This window comes from Pinus tabuliformis, chromosome 6 (genome assembly GCF_031772625.1).
Source record: "Pinus tabuliformis cultivar Carrire ecotype Pingquan chromosome 6, CPIR1, whole genome shotgun sequence".
NCBI lineage: Eukaryota > Viridiplantae > Streptophyta > Pinopsida > Pinales > Pinaceae > Pinus > Pinus tabuliformis.
Window position 1 is genome coordinate 1,260,623,893 of NC_142292.1, and position 17,528 is coordinate 1,260,641,420.

The following is a 17,528-nucleotide window of genomic DNA, read 5'->3' on the forward strand; positions in this document are numbered from 1 at the left end:
GCTTTAACTATCATGAGGTGGTCCATTTTGCTACAAATTTTCCACTTAAGAAGTCCAAGAAGAAGTCCTCAAGAGGAGTGGCGGGTGAGGCTTTGGCCTCTCAATTCGAATTGGACTTTTCCCTCATTGCATGCATGGTGTCATCAATTATGGGAAGTGTATGATACTTAGACAATGGGGCTTCATTTCACATGATCGGCGACAAGGAGTTATTTAGTGACCTGGAGGAGAAACATCTCCAGATGCATATCAAGATGGGTGACAACGAGAAGTATAGTGTAACTGGATTGGGCATGATTACTTTTTATAGGGAGCATGGGACTCCAATCACCTTGAGGAATGTTATGTATGTGCCCAGGCTGAATAAGAACTTGGTATCCATTTCCATGCTTGAGGATACAGGCTATGATGTGATCTTCTTGAAAGGAAAGGCATTCCTTCGACACATAGCCATAGGTGAGGTAAAGAAGATAGGGATTCGAGTGAAGAATCTCTGTAAGTTGGAGGTAGAGGAGTGTGCTTCTTTGAGCACAAAAGAAGAAAGGGTGCAAAGCCGAGATGTTGGTGAGTTGTGGCACAGATGATTGGGCCACTTGCATCATGGAGCTTTGAAGATATTGCGGCAGATATCTATCGGTCTTCCCAAAGGTATGCTTGAGTAAGTTGATACATGCAAGGGGCGTACTTTGGGAAAATACACCAAGTCTTCCTTTCATTGCAGAGACAGTCAAGCAAAGGCTATTTTAGAGAGAGTCCATTCAAATATGTGTGGACTATTCTCGATATAATCCACAGCAAAATACATGTATTATGTTATATTTGTTAATGACTATTCTCGTAAATGTTAGATATTTTCATGGAGGAAAGGAATCAAAATTTTACAAAGTTTTGTGAGTTTAAATAATTGGTGGAGAAAGAGTCGAGCAAGAATGTTAAAGCTCTATGGAGTGATAATGATGGTGAGTATGTCTCAAATGAGTTTAAGAACTTTTATGCAGCAGAAGGGATTAAATGAGAGTTGACGTCACCCCATAACCCTCAGCAGAATGGGGTGGACGAGAGGAAGAACAGAAGCATAGTAGGGTCAACGAGGGAAATATTGCATGATCATGGCCTACCACTACACTTGTGGGTTGAGGCATGCAACAAAACGATTTATGTTCAGAATCGTAGTCCACATCAGATACTTGAGATGAAGACACCAGAGGAGAGTTATTCTAGTAAGAGACAAGATGTTGGTCGCTTCAGGATTTTTGGGGTACACTAATACACCTCACAACTATTGGGTGTACTTGCCACCCAACATGATGATAATGGTTCACAAGGATATTAGATTCAATGAGGAGAAGTCCATGCAAGTTTCCCTTTAGAGGGAGCTTGAGCTACATGCGAATGAGGAGCTTTTAGCTCCTAAGGTTGAGGAACCTCAAATTGATATGGAGCAACCACATGCAGAGGATCTGGGAGTGGAGACATCCACTTAGGAAGAGTCTTCTAGAGAGGGAAGAAAGTGTACCAGAGAGGCTAACATATTGTTGGATGATGCATAAGAGAATGTGGGAGCACCCACTTCTCAGCGCAGGCAAAGGAGGTCACTTGAGAGGTACACTAGATACATGGCTCTTATGGGCGAATATGCTGGGACTGAGCCATATTCCTTTAAGGAAGTAGTACAATAGCCGGTTTGGGTTGATGTCATGGTGGAGGAGTATGACTTCATAGTTCGTAACAGTATTTGGGATGTGGTCCCGAGATTGGAGGACAATTCAGTGGAGAGCTCTCGTTGGCTTTAGATGGTAGTGTGGAGAAGCATAAGGCTAGATTTGTGGCCCGTGGCTTTTCATAGGTAGAGGGGATTGACTATGATGAGACTTTTTCTCCTGTTGCAAGATACTCATCAATGAGATCTATCATGGCATTATCAGCATAGATGGGTTGGAAGATACAATATATGGATGTGAAGACAAACATCCTTAATGGCATGATTGAGGAAGAGGTGTACATAGGGTAGCCTAGAGGTTTTGAAACCTTTGATAGTGAGTCACATGTGTGCCAGCTTAAGAGAGCGTTGTATGGGATGAAACAAGCACCTCATGCTTAGTACACCAGGACGGATAGCTACTTCACTGGGTTGGGCTTCACAAACAGTGAAGCAGATGCGAACATGTACAACATAGTGGTGGAAGGTAAGTTGTTGATCATTGTACTTTATGTTGATGATCTCATACTAACAGGTGATGATCAGCTAATCAAATCTTGGAAGGAGGACCTTGCAAGGGAGTTTGAGATGAAAGACATGGGGATCATGCATTACTTTCTTTGCATGGAGTTATGACAGGAATATGGGGAGTTTTTTGTGTCTCAAGGCAAGTATTCCAATGAGATACTTAGGAGATTTGACACGGAAAGTAGCAACCCCATGGAGACTCCTATAGTGGGTAACTCGAGGAAGGAGGATGCTACTTCAGGGGTAGTGGAAGCTATTGTTTAGAGGCAGCTTGTATGTTCACTCATGTACTTGGTGAACACACGACCAGATATGTGCTATGCATTTAACCAGCTTAGTCAAGCGATGGTTAGGCCTACCAAGCTGTATTGGAAGGTGGAAAATTATGTGTTGAGATACCTCAGGGGCACTTCTTAGTATGGATTATGGTACAAACAGATAGAGGGAGTGAAACCTCAAGGCTTCACCAATGCAGATTGGGTAGGGAGTCCATCCGACAGGAAGAGCACATCAGGAGGGATCTTAAGTATTGGGTCAGCAACAGTTTCTTGGTACACTAAGAAACAAAGATCAGTTGCACTTAGTTCGGTAGAGGCAGAGTACATGGTTGTGATTCAAGCAGCATGTGAGGCAATTTGGATGAGGAAGATCCTGGTTGGTTTGTTTGGTTAGTAGATGGATCCAACTGTGATTTATTGTGATAATCAGGGTTGTATTAAACCCTCTGAAAATCTAGTTTTTCATGATTGGTCCAAGCATATTGATATTTGATATCATCATCTCAGAGATTGTGTATTAAGACAGGTTATGTTGTTAGAGTACATTCCCACGGAGGAGCAAGACGCTGACATTTTGACAAAGGCATTTTCAAGATGTAAATTCGAGTTTCATAGAGACAGGATCAGGGTAGTTGATAATCCCTTTCTTGTTGAGAGGCAGTGTTGAGAAATGACAACAAGAAATTCCAGTTTAATTTGTCCTTGAATTAAACTGAGAACTAAAATCGAATTATATTCTCATAGCAACTTGTAAATAATTAATTAAGTTTAATTAGCTTAATTATCTTAGGAATTTCTAGTTGGAAGTATTTTTGTAGTCATGTATATGTTATCCCTAAGTTTTAGGGGTCTAGTATGAGTTTAAATTGAGTTGGAAATTATATTACTCATTTTACTGAGTTGAGTTTAGTTAAATTAGTTCCAAACTATTTGTGGAGATAATAGAGGACTAACAGTCAGTTGGTGCACTAATGCATCCACTAGTGCTACTCCAATTAACTGAAGATTTCTTCATGAGAAACTCATCAATGTTAGTTCAGAGAAAGACCCAGTTGAGACTAGAGTGCAGGGACAATGTAGTATTAGTTGTATGATTTACTGAGTTGTATAGATCATGCATGCAATCAGGAACTGGACCTAGTTTGGCTTGCACGGTTTTGGATGCACTGGATTCCCATTAATATGGGTTATTAAGCCATAGGAATTGCACAAGGAGATAAGGGCTTGGAGAGTTGCAGAATTGGCTAAGTGTTTGCCAAGAGCTATCTTGTGCACTGAGAGAGTTGAACATACTTGTGTGGAATTGTTCGAATGAGAACAAAATTTGTATCCTCACTCATATTTCTAATATATGTAATACAGATAGTGGGGTTTTTAGCAGTGGCTTCCCCAGATACATCTTGTGTCATGTTCCATCGATTTATCTTCTTCTTGTTCTTATTGTTTTCATTGATCTATTGGCTTCCGTTGGTTGAAAGTAAAAGTAGATTCTTGTCCCGTGCTTTAGTAAATTGCATGAGCATGTGAATCTACAAGATTTTCTAGAATCCTTTGCACAAGTCAGCATCATTTCCTGCCATTGTTTTCATAAAAAAACATTGATATCACGATTCCATAAAGTATTAATCAACCAATAACCAATCTTTGATAGTAATTCTTCAACATCTATTCATGGGCCTACATGAAATGTAAATAAAATATCGCAACATGCTTCTTTTAACAACACTGCTCAAGCATTAATTATAAGCAAATAATTATCAAAGCGTGTCTAAATAAATACCACATTACTATGATCCTTCTTACACAAGAACATGTTCTTTTCCAGAGGAAAACCATTGTAACTATCCATTTTCATTTAAAGGATACTAGCATCTTAGCTTTGATTTCGATGCATGTAATTAGATAAAACTTATTCAAATAAACCTTGCCCCTCAGCTTTTTATTTGTGCATGTAACTAAGTAATCTTTCCAATAATATAATATATTATTATTATTATTATTATTACGCATGTAAATGCATGTCCCTTTCTAAGGGAAATCTAACATAATACATTCTATTATCATGCATGCAAATGCATGTCCCTTTTCCAAAAGCATATTTCCCAAGATAAAGCTATATACAAAGTCTATTGTACACACACATGCATGCTCTGTTCTAAAATAATTTTAATGTGTTAGTTATTGTTTCTTGCGTGCAGATATCTGTGTTTTTCAAAAGGAAAGCTAATTAATTTATTGCATGCAATTACTTGTTTCTCTTCCAAGGTCTAAAATAATAATTTTTATTTTCTGCACACAAATTCTCGTTCCTCTTCAAAAGTTCTAACACAATAATTATATTATTTCCATGCATATTTCTTTTCAAAGAATCCAACATCATAGATGTACTTTTCATGGATGCAAAGATCATATCTTGTTTCAAGAGCTCAAATAAAATATTTATATTTTTTGTGCAAACAAATAACATATTTCTTTTCAAGAAATATCAAACATAGTATTTATATTGTGTGCATGTAAATAAACTTATTTCCTCTCAAAAAATATAAAACGTAAGAGTTCTATTTTGTGCATATTTCTGATCTAGAAAATCTAATAAAATAAGAACATATTCCTATTTTAAGAGTATAATGGTTCTCTTTAGGAATCTAATGCATAGGAATCATGTGAATAACTTCAAATAAATTAATAGTCTAACTTTCCACACATAATTCTTGAATTTTTTTTAATAAAACAACTCAATTTTTTTATATTTTCTAAATAAAAGTTCACATTCATTCTTATTAAAAATACATTGACTTCTTAAATGCACAAGAATTATTCCTTGCACGCAAACATGTATAATTTTTCCCAAGAATTCAAATGCCTAACAACTAGTTTTCTTTTATGCAAATATATCCATATTCTTTTCCAATAAATTATTTTCAGTAACTAATAAAAATAGGAATGCTAACATAATAAATGTTAATTTTATGCATGTAGCTATATATATAACTTTCCTTCCAAGAAATCTATCATAATGGATTCTTCTTTTCATGCAAGAACAACAAATTTCCCGAGTCCCTTCAGTACAACAACATGGGTAACCTATGCTTTCTACGCACACAGATTCATGGGTTGTTTTCCAGAAATTAATCGAATTAATTTACTTTTGTTTACAACCCATAAAAATATATCAAGAGTTACCTGGTTAATTTATCTTTTTGTTTTCTCAAAATAATATGCAAATTGTTTTTCAAAGATTACTCTTGTTATCGTATCCCTTTTTTTCAAGCTAATATGCAAATATTTCCAAAGATTTATCTTAATCTTCCAAGAACTAATGCTTTGATTTTAAGAACATAAGATAAATCATCTTTGTCTCTTGCACAAGAATATGTAGAAGTTTCACCAAGAGGCAAATGCACATACCTCAAGGTATAACCCCTTCTAAGTCTTTAATCACTCAACAGGACATGGAAGCAATCATATAGTCTAATTTTGGAGTAGGGGTGAGATGACATTCATCGTATGATTCTTTTGTATGCTCATTGGACTATTTTTCACCTTTATAAAAATTCCATACTAAGAGCTTTCTACTTGTGTATGCAAGTTCCCACACATTATCAACACCAAACTATGTAGCAACAACCAGAAAAGGAACGTATTAAGGATTCATGCAATCACTGCTATGTTTCACGCATTTTCTTTTTAGGTTGCACAACATTGATGTCTCGTATTTTGAACACATCTCCTCAACTTCCATTGCAATGGTCACTCCCCCAATCCCTAATATCTTGTTTCAGTGAGCCCTTCCTGAGATGAAGTTCGTTACCTTGTAACGAAATTTCCATAAATAAATGCATTACCAACTGGTCAATTCTTGGTTTAATTTTTATTATTTATTAGATTATATTCATTTATAAATACTATGGTTTCCATACCTATTATTTTACTCCAATGTCATATGGTGGTCTGAGGAGTGTTACATTCTCATATAATTTCATGTAACATACAACAACAAATAGGGAGACTGAGTAGACAGACAACTTCCCAAGATGAAAAGAAACAAAAAGTACAAAGACCCTCCTAGTCAATACTGAATATTTCAACATACTAGCCATTTTCAAAGTGACATAAACACCGTGTTTCCCCACAAATCAAACACCATAGAGTAGTGATAAAAAAACACACAGTTAACCATAAATACGAGAAAAATCGTAGGAGAAGAACACATAGTTAAATCTTCTCATAGCACCCAAAAATAGAAAACCTGCCTGCCATAAGCTCTGTGAATGGGTGGTCATTAACACATTCATATAACCAAAGAGACCAATACCGCAATGACCACCAAAGATATCAAAATCAATGTCCAAACTAACATAATGAATTTCATGAATGACATGGACATGAGAGTGTAAGTAGTAAGTCATGGGCATACATAATAATGAAAAATTTAAGTGCCTCAATCCTGCAAACAATTCAATGATATAGTCCCACACCCGACATCTATGACTAACCATAACATAACAACACTAGAGATAGATGACCAAAATCAAAGAAAAAAACATAAGACCAATGAAAGCTAGTCCTAATAAGATGATATGATCATCAAATCCTGTGCATTATCCACCAAATGGTCAGTGGGATCGATAAGCGTGTTAATGAGATTACTAGGTTTTCACCCACTTGTCACACTAGAGGACCAAGCCCCAACAAATTATCGAATTCCCCACAACACAGAGTCCTACAACAAGAAAATCCCTGATACTTGACCAAACAAAAAGACTGACAAAGACTAAGGGAAAGGGAACAATCAATACTTTGACCAAGAACAAGGGAGAATCCAACACTTAAAAGACTCAACAAAACAGACTAGGAAAAATCAGACACTATCCAAAATAGCCTCCACTTCCTAGAGCCGAGGGATAACAGTAGCAATATATAAGTGCAACCAAAGGAAACAACCTGAAACAAAGATAACATAATTGGCAAAACTCTGACCCATGCAGCAAGCACCCATAAAATAGAAAAAAACATTGTTGATACAATTCAGAACCACAAAAGAGTAGAGAAGTACCTCCAAACTTGCTACCAATGGTCTGGACATGATTCAAAATACAGACCCATACTCTGCAACCACCCAACGATAACCAACATACAACTAGAACTCCAAATGAATAAAAAATTGAGACTCTAAATCCATAGAACTAGAAACACCAAACTCCAATCATAGAAGAATCTAGAGGTAGGAGGCAGAGGATAATTCTCCTCCAATCTCCCACTTCATGTAATCTGGTCACCCCAACACCATTAAATTGCATTTAAAACGACAAGACTAGCATTGTATAAACCTAAAACCCTCGTTTGACGACTGCCATGCCTCCCCCAAATGGAAACATATGTTACCCATCTCACACATTTTCCAACAAGCCCTCTCCTCCCGCATAACCACCCCCATCGAGGAAGGTGTTGTCTTTATAAATGAAAGGCTTTTCTCTTAGTTAAAATTTAATAATATGAACTTAAGAGTGAAAAGTATACATCATTTTTATTAATGGTAATATTGATATGTTTTTTTAATAATTTATAATATTAAAAATATTAACTTTTATTTATATAATTGCTAAAAAAAAATTGTGAATTATATACATCAATTTTTAGTTTTTTAATTTTAAACAATTTTTTCAATTATTATTTTACATAATTATAGAAAAATTGAAAAACAACTATTAGATTCACTTTTATTATATACGTGAGTATTTAATAATTATAAACAAAAATTGAAGTAAAACTATTACATTCGATTTCTTTACAAAAGTCACAAACTTCAAGAAGATAACAAACTCAACCAAAAAATTTAGAAAATTACATTTAATCGCTATAAATAAAAATATTTCCTATAGATTATACTTGGTTGTGCCATACAAAGTGAATTTTTTTTGGAAAACTAATTCAATTGGAATATGACTCTATAATAACAAATTCTCACATCAAAATACTACAAATGCAAAGTATTTATTAGCATTACTGTATGTATGCCCTCTTTCATGTGATTTTATGAGTAAAGTGATTTGTGAAGTGTCACTTGATGATATAAATATTCATGATAAATATTTATTATATATTTGTTTGATGATGAATATTTATGAGATATTATGATATAATGATCATTAGGGGAATTTTGAGGTTTAAAATGGGCCTCCTAAGAAAATTGTACAACCAAAATAAAATTTATAAGAACGAATAGGATTCAAAATGATGATGTCAACCATAGGGGATGATTCACCATTTTCGGAGTAAAAAAGTAAAAATATTAAAAAATAATAAAATAATAAAACTACTTTTTCAAATCATATTTTCAACTTATCTCCTTAAAGTTTTACCCAAATTTCAAGTGGGAGTACTCATTGGAAGAAAAAATTAATTCCTCATCTAATGAGTACCCATGTTGCATACTTTCGATGGACCCTACTACACGAAAAATGATAAATACATGAAAACACGTGATTGCAATCACGATTTTCATGCATTTCTCATTTTTCATATAGCATGGTCCATCGAAAGTATGGAACATGGGTACTCCTTGGATGAGGAATCAAATTATGCATCCAACAAATGTTTCCGCTCGAAATTTGAGTAAACCCATAGGGAGTTAAGTTGAAAATATGAGTTGAAAAAATAGTTTTTTCTTTTTTCCATATAAAATTTGATGATGTAATCTAATATTATTTTATTATTTCCACTATTATTTTATAATTTCCTTAGGAGGCCCATATTATACCCCAAAATTCCCCTAATGGTAGTTTAGTATATTGGATTATTATAAGTAAGTGATGCAGTTGAAGAAAGAAATGTATATAACAGGGGTGGTGTGGTGTTTTTTTTGTTAACTACACTAGAAATTCATATCATTAATAAGGTGAAATTACATATAGATGAGTTTTATATTTTCAAAGAACCTGGAATTACATACAACAACAAATAGGGAGATTGAGTAGACATGAAACTCCCCAAGACGACAAGAAATAGAAAGTATGGAGACCCTCCTAATCAACACCGAAGATTTCAACAGACTAGCCATTGTTAAAGTGACATAAATGCCAGGTTTCCCCAAAAATTACACACCAAATAATAACGATCCAAAAATACACAAATAACCATAAATATGAGGAAAACCATAGGAGAAGAACACACAGGAAGATCCTCTCATAGCACACTGTTGTAGTAGCTACAACCACCCTCCAAAATTTGTCTTATGCTTCGGTTTTGGAATCTTCTCCCAACTTAGTCACATAGCAATTTTGGGCTTCCCTACAAAAATTGTGTAATCCTTGAAGGTAGTCAACTTTAATAATTGGAATTGTGCGGTTCAGATTGACACTCACCCTTGAGCTTAGAAACCGTGCACTCATGGAAGGCAGCCAACCTTGATGATTATAATTGTGCAGATTAGACTAGAAGTTAGCCTTGAGCTCAGAAACTACGTAGGCATGGAAATAAGCCCCAAAACTGAGCCCAAAAATTGCATAGCCCTCACTTATAGGTTTTAACCCCATACAGAAATTATTTGCATACTAATTCTTAAAATAGAAAATAAACAATGGCGAGATCATAAAACATAAAAAAGATATAGAAAGATATTTTCCCCCGGATCCCAAAACTGTGACTACCAGATTGATTTTTCATTATATTTCTTTCAATGTTACAATACATATATATACATTCTGAATCATCCATAGGCCCCAATTCATTAACCCTAGATTATAATATAATTGTAGTTCCCTTGACTGAATCTACAAAAATACCATGGATAGAAAACCATCATGCCCAAAACCATGTGCGAAAACCATGCACAAAACCATAGGTAGGTTTGCCCACCTAATAAAGGGTCCAAAAAAAAAAATTCCCTCGAACCCCGCAGAGGGAGGCTACCGCCCCCTTCAAAGCCCCCGGTTGGGGGGCTGCCATCACCCTTGTGACCCCCATGTTGCACCCGACACAATGAATAGGGGGGGCTATCACCCCCCTGCACGTGCGGCTAACCGTGGAAAGAATATAATGCACACCCAACATTCTCCCATGTTTTGTTCTTTCCACAGGGGGCCATAGTAGAGCTTATTCATTGGTCCAGCCCTACAATGCCCATTGTTTCTCTACACCAAGAGAACTTCTGAGTGCTCACAGACTTTGTCAATGCATTTGCAGTATTCTTCAAAGTGTCCACCTTTACCAGTAACAACTTTTTTTCCTCAACCATATCCCTTAAAAAGTGATACTAAACATCATTTTTCTTTGTCTTTGAATGATAAGAAGGGTTCTTTTCCAAGAAAATTGTACTCTGGCTAGTAAAATCTATCCTTATAGCTCGTTGTACTAACCCTATACTTAAACAAAATCTTTGCAACCAAACTGCTTCCTTGCTTGCATGAGTGTCTGCCATGTATTCTGCCTCTGTAGTTGAAACTGCCACTACAGACTGTCTCTTACTCATCCAACTGACTGTACCTCCAAATAGGTTAAACACATACCCACTTGTAAATCTTATCTGATCCAAATCTCCAACCCAGTCTACATCAACAAAGCCACAGATGTTCAAAACTTTGTCCAATCCTGATCTTCCTTGGTAGCAAAGACCATAATCACTAGTGTCATGCAAATACCTAAAAACCCACTTCACTGTTGTCCATTGCTCCTTCTTTGGTTTTGACATAAACCTACTGAATACTCCCACTGCATGTGCAATGTCTAGTCTAGTACAAACCATTGCATACATCAAGCTACCAACTGCACTTGTGTACGGAACAGAAGACATGTCCTCTTCCTCTTCTTGTGTCTTGGGACAATGTTCAACAAATAACTTTACACCAACTGGAATAAAAACCTTCACTGGTTTACTATTTTGCATATTAAACCTCTACAATATTGTCTCATCATACTTCCTCTAGTTTAACGAGAGCTTCCTTTTTTCTCAATCTCATTTAATTTCCATGCCCAAAATATAGTTTAAATCACCAAGATATTTCATGTAAAATTTGGAGGACAATTGGGTCTTCAATTCTTGGATGATTTCTTTGTTATTTCCAACCAAAAACATATCATCCACATAAAATACCAAATAAATAACATGGTCACCAATTAATTTAAAATACACACAATGATCTGCTTTTCTTCTAGTGAAGCCAAGTCCTTGTATATATATATATAAATTTTTATACCACATCCTTGGTGACTTTTTTAACCCATACAAAGAATTTTTTAACCTGCATACCAGTTATTTCTTCCCCTTCACCACAAAGCCTTCAGGTCACTTCATGTAGATCTCTTCTTCCATATCCCCTTGAAGAAATGTTGTCTTCACATCCATCTGTTCTACCTCAAAATCAAAAGCAGTAGCAACAGATTAAAGTAATCTAATAGAATCTACCTTGGCAATAGGAGAAAAAATATCACCAAATCCACTCCCAACACATGGGAATAACATCTTTCTACCAACCGAGCTTTGTATTTCTCCACCTTGCCTTCTGCATTCATCTTCTTCTTAAACACCCATTTGCTTCCAATGGATTTCCTTCTAGTCGGCAACTCCACCAGATCCCAAGCCTTATTTTTGTGCTAATATGTAATTTCATCAACCATGTCTCATTCCAGAGTTTTCCATCCTTTGAATCTACTACTTCCCTAATAGTCCTAGGATCATCATAGTAATTGATAAAGCAAAATTTGAATAGAAAGTAGCTAGACTATACCATTATGGCTTCCTTCTTTCACGAATTGATCTTCTCACAATTGGAGTTTGTGGCTCTTCATATTCTAATTCCTCTTCTATTGTAGAGTTTGATTCCTCCTCTTTTAGCTCAAACTCTTATCTTCTTAGGTTCCTTTGCTAGGAATTCATGTTTATTAACATCTTTCACCTCTTTAAACACCACATCGTAGTTGTACACAACCTTCCTTGTTTCTGGGTTCCAAATCTTATAACCTTTTAAACCATCCTTATACCCAATAAAGATGAACCTTTCATATTTACTATTTAACTTGGTTATTTTATCCTTTGGAACATGTACATATGCATCACATCCAAATACCCTTAGATGTGAAAGACAAGGTTTATTACCAGTCCATATCTCTTGTGGAGTCTTATCCTCCAATGCTAATGAAGGTGATCTATTGACTAGGTAACATGTAGTCTCCACCACCTCTCCCCAGAATTCGTGTCCTAACCCGACACCATTGAGAATGTTTCTTTCCTTCTCCATCAATCTCCTATTCATTCTTTCTACAACTCCATTTTGTTGAGGTGTGTATGGAGTAGTCTTATGCCATTCTATACCACACTTCTTACAGAAATCTTCAAATTCCTTCTTGCAAAATTCTCCACCATTATCTGTCCTCAACACCTTTATCTTCTTCTTTGCCTGGTTTTCCACTAGAGCCTTAAATTCTTTAAATCTGTCAAAGACTTCAGATTTCTTCCTGAGGAAATATATCCATGTATGCCTTAAGAATTCATCCATAAATGATACATAGTATGAAGACTTACCTAGTGATGGAACCTACACAGGTCCAAACACATCATTATGCACAAGCTCTAACATCCGTTTTACCCTCTTAATACCAGAGGGGAAACTCACCCGATTCTGCTTCCCATATACACAATTTTCATTGAAATCAAAATCCAGAGAGAAATTATACATACTTCTACCGTACCATTACCATGAAGTATTCGAAGGCCCTTCTCTCCAATATGTCCAAGCTTTTGATGCCATAGCATGGTCTTTTATCTAAAGACCACTAGATTTTCTGCTCCACTTTTAGGAAATACAGAACTTTTGCACCTATCAATAATAGTGCTACCCTGAAGCTTATACAGAGTTCCAATTCGAAATCTCCACATCAATACAAGTGCTCCCTAAACCATCTTGCAAAAATCTTTTCTCGAACATTATTTTTACACTTGCATCATCCAATTTGCTTACAGAAATCAGATTTCTGTCCAATGTAATAATATACTGAACACCCAGATGTGTTCTAATCCTCCCACCTTGAAGCTTCAACTTGACTTCTCCGTGATCGACAATTCTAGACCTCCTGTCATCCCCTAAGAAGACATCACCACCATCATATTTATCATACTCGCAGAACCACTCCTTGTGGGGAGTGAACTGAAAGGATGCACTTGAGTAAATCAACCATGTCTCATGATCTACATGTGTACTTGAAGAAAAAGCCAGGTACACATCCCCACTTTCATCTGAGGTGGTTTTCACCTCTGCAAAAGGAGCGTCATCAGATCCCTTTCCTTTCCTAGGAGCTTTAGATCTACAATCCTTTTTGAACTACCCTTCCTTTCCACATTTCTAGCACACCTTTACAGGTTTTCCTAGAGATGTACATCTCCCTATATATTTAGATCTCCCACTCGAGGATTTTTTATTTTTTATTTTTTTTTCAACCTTCCTCATAAAGACAAAGCATCACCATTCTGGCCCTCCATATTTTTCCATCTCATCTCCTCTAATATCAAGGATGAGACTATTTCATCAAACTACAAGGTAGTCACATTAATACCTATTGCAACAACCAGACTATCCCATGAATCTGGTAGAGAACACAAAAAACTGATGCACTTATCTTCATCTGAAATTTTTATATAAATAGATAACAACTGGCTTACCATAGTATTAAACGCGTTCAGATGCTCTGTCACCGAGTCTCCATCCTTCATCCTCAAGCCATACAACTTTTTCCATAGGAACAATTTATTCACCAGAGACTTAGATTGGTACAAAGTCCCTAACTTGTCCCACAAAGCCTTCATCGAAGCTTCCCATGATAAATTCAACAATACTTAATCTAAGATACACAACCATATTTTTCTCTTTTCGTTCCAATCCAACTTCTTCCAGTCTTCATCAAACATTGTCGTTGGTTTAGTACCTGGATTTACCACGATCCACTAATCTTTATCCACGGGCAGATCCTCCATCTTGAGTTTCCATAACTCAAAACTCTGACCATTAAATTTTTTGATCTCTATCTTTCTATTTCTCACCATATTCTTTCACCACAAGAATCGATCCCGCAAATCTCCCATTGAACAGGGTCTACCACAGGCCCAAGAAAAGCGCCTCAGTAGCAAAGGCATCCCCTTGAAGCCAAAAAATCTCCAATACCAAATGTAGGTTTTAACCCCGTACAAAAATTACCTGCATACGAATTCTTAAAACAGAAAATAAACAATGGCGAGAGCATAAAACATAAAATAGATATATGCAAAGATTTTCCCCTAGATCCCAAAATCAAGACTATCAGATTGATTTTTTATTATATTCTTTTCAATGTTATAATACATATATATACATGCCGAAGTATCCATAAACCTCAATCCATTAACCCTGGATTAAAACATAACTGTAGTTCCCTTGACCAGATCTACAAAAATACCATGGACAGAAAACCATCATTTCTTGGAAAGAATATATCACACACCCAACATCACTAAGCTCAAAAACTGAGCAATGCACACTAAGAGAGAATGTTTCCCAGTTCCCCAGAACTACGCAGTCTTTCCCAACAGTATGCATGGCAAGATTCCCCCCGGAAAAGAAAGAAAACTAAAGGGGAAAAAAATCCCTAGGAAATAGGGATGTATTTTTAGTATCCCGAAGGAGGCATTTTTTCTATTTTTAGAAACTTCTACCAAGTGTCACCTTTTCATAAACTTTAGGCATGCACGTCATAAATTCCAATTTACTCAATTCTATGTAATGGACTCCTCTAGAGCTCATTTGTACATTCGATCATCAAGCTCTAACAATCTCGAGGAGATCAAGGAACCTTCAGAGCATTGTCTTCGCTTTTCCAGGTGAGTTTTTCTTTTATCATTTTTGGTCGCTTTTCAATCGCTTTTTGTGGTTTGTCTTGTGTGAGTTTTGGTTCACTTGTTTCTCTTCTTGGTTATTGGAGTTTAATTTTCTTTAGCTTGTATAAGTCTTATTGCAGTATGTCATTTTCATTTCATAAGTGTCACATTGATTTTCTTGTTTTTGCACCAACGGTCATCATCTCGGCGACTCTACTCACATACTTGAGTTTCTTTCAATTTGTTGAGTTTCTGCACTTAATTCTCATCAATTTATCCTCACTTAGATAGATCTTCACTCAAGATCGCATTATCACTAAGCTCTTCTCATTTTTCACCCCTCGATCAGGCATATCTGCAATTTCCTTTAACAGATTTTTCATTTCCTAGTTGGGCACTGCGCAATATTAAGACTCAAGCTCCAAGCTTGGCCTTTGGAGCTACACAGTGTGCAGTATAGGTTGGCCCCAACTACGCATTGTACAGTTCCAAGGCTCAAATTGTTAACCTTGGCCATTGATATTGTGTTATGTGCAGTCTCTCCCAGGCTCTGCCTAGGCTAAACTACGTTTTGCTCAGTCTCAAGCCTTTGGTTGCACCCTTCGCTGATGAGACTACACAATGTGTAGTTCCCACAACCTATGAGTCCCTCTTGTAGGTGAAAATTGCACAATCCCTCTCATTATATTCCCATATTTCTCCATGATCATTATGTGAAGTTAGATTTGTAAGAGCTAACGCTTGCTTGCCATGAGTGTCCTTTCTATCCCAAAGGTACTACACTTGTGAAGCACTTCTCTCCAGTAGCCATTGTTACCATGGCACCAAAGAGAGATGATTCAAGGGAGACCACTAAAAGTAGTACTCGGGAAGTAGTTGAGAAAGCACCAATTAACTTTCCAATATATGCAGACACTCCACCGTTCAAAGAAAAGGAGTCAACACTAACATGGAAGCAAGTCCAGCAGGAGTAGCATAAGGAAGAAATCAAGTACAAGATCAAGGAAAGAGAAAGTTGCTGAAAGAATAGAGGGAGAAAAAATTTGTAGAGTGAAAGAAAATTCACTCTTCATGTAGGAAAATCTGGCAGCAGAAGCAAAAGGAAGTAGAGGATAAATAGAGCAAAGCAGAGGAAGAGAGAAAAGCAAAGCTTGCAGGTAGTAGAACTAAGATCGAAGCAAGAAGAACAAGAACCAAAAGAAGAACGGGAGTTGAGGAGGAAAGAACAAGAAGAGGATCTGAAGCAGGAAGAAGAAGAAAGGCAAGGCGCAATGAAAGAAGAAACAAAGCCGAATCAAGAACAAAACCGACCGATAGAAGAGGGAAAGAGTGAACAGATGCAGGATCAGGATCTTGCTCAGCATATTGAAGATTTGATTGAAATTGCAAACATGGAGTTGGGACCTAGACCACATGTTGAAGATATTGATCTGATGTTGAATACCCCATAGGTCATCCTTCAACCTCTACCATCTCCAACCACAGAGTTAGCCCCGAACAATGATCCTACGTCACTTGCTTTCATTAGAGAAAGGGATATAGTGGTGGATACTAGTAGTAATCCAAATGCCATTGTTGAAGCCAACTTGGTATTCGAAGGTTAAAAAAGATAAAACACTTAGTATTTGACACCTGAGAGTAAGTAATTAATAAAGAATCTACAGATTGCCTGTCAAGGGATAGAACAACTCCATGGAGAAATGCAGAATGTAGCTCCCACACAGGTCTTCTTGGGGGAAATGAGAGCAGCAATACTTGGTGAGGTATCAAAACTTAAAGAGACCATGCGGGACCTATATGAGGATCTCATTACCATACATAGGGAATTTGTCCACTGGCATAGCCTATAGTAGTAGAGAAAGGAATTTGTCAAGAGTCTTAAGAATGTGCAAACTCCCATCACTACCATGCAAGAATGGACAAGGTGATACAAAGAGGAACCACTTGCTCTGGTAAAGAAGATGAAGCCACGGGCAGAGTTGGAGAAAGCAAGAGTTTGAATGTTCATAAAAGTAAGTAGCTCACCTCGTTCATTGGAAACATTCAAGCCCCATATGTATGGTTGTACAAAAGTATTGGACTTCATGGTGAGAACCCACAAGATCCCATCAGTCAGCTCACTCACCGAAGCTAGAAAAAAACACCAAGTCATGCGGGAGATTGAAGAGTACATGGAGTAGGT

The 17,528-nt window shown here is 36.6% G+C and overlaps 1 pseudogene; it reads left to right on the forward strand.

Moving 5' to 3' along the window:
- The window catches only part of LOC149263243 (bifunctional levopimaradiene synthase, chloroplastic-like), a 69,503-nt pseudogene that overhangs the window by 49,738 nt on the left and 2,237 nt on the right, over window positions 1-17,528 (forward strand).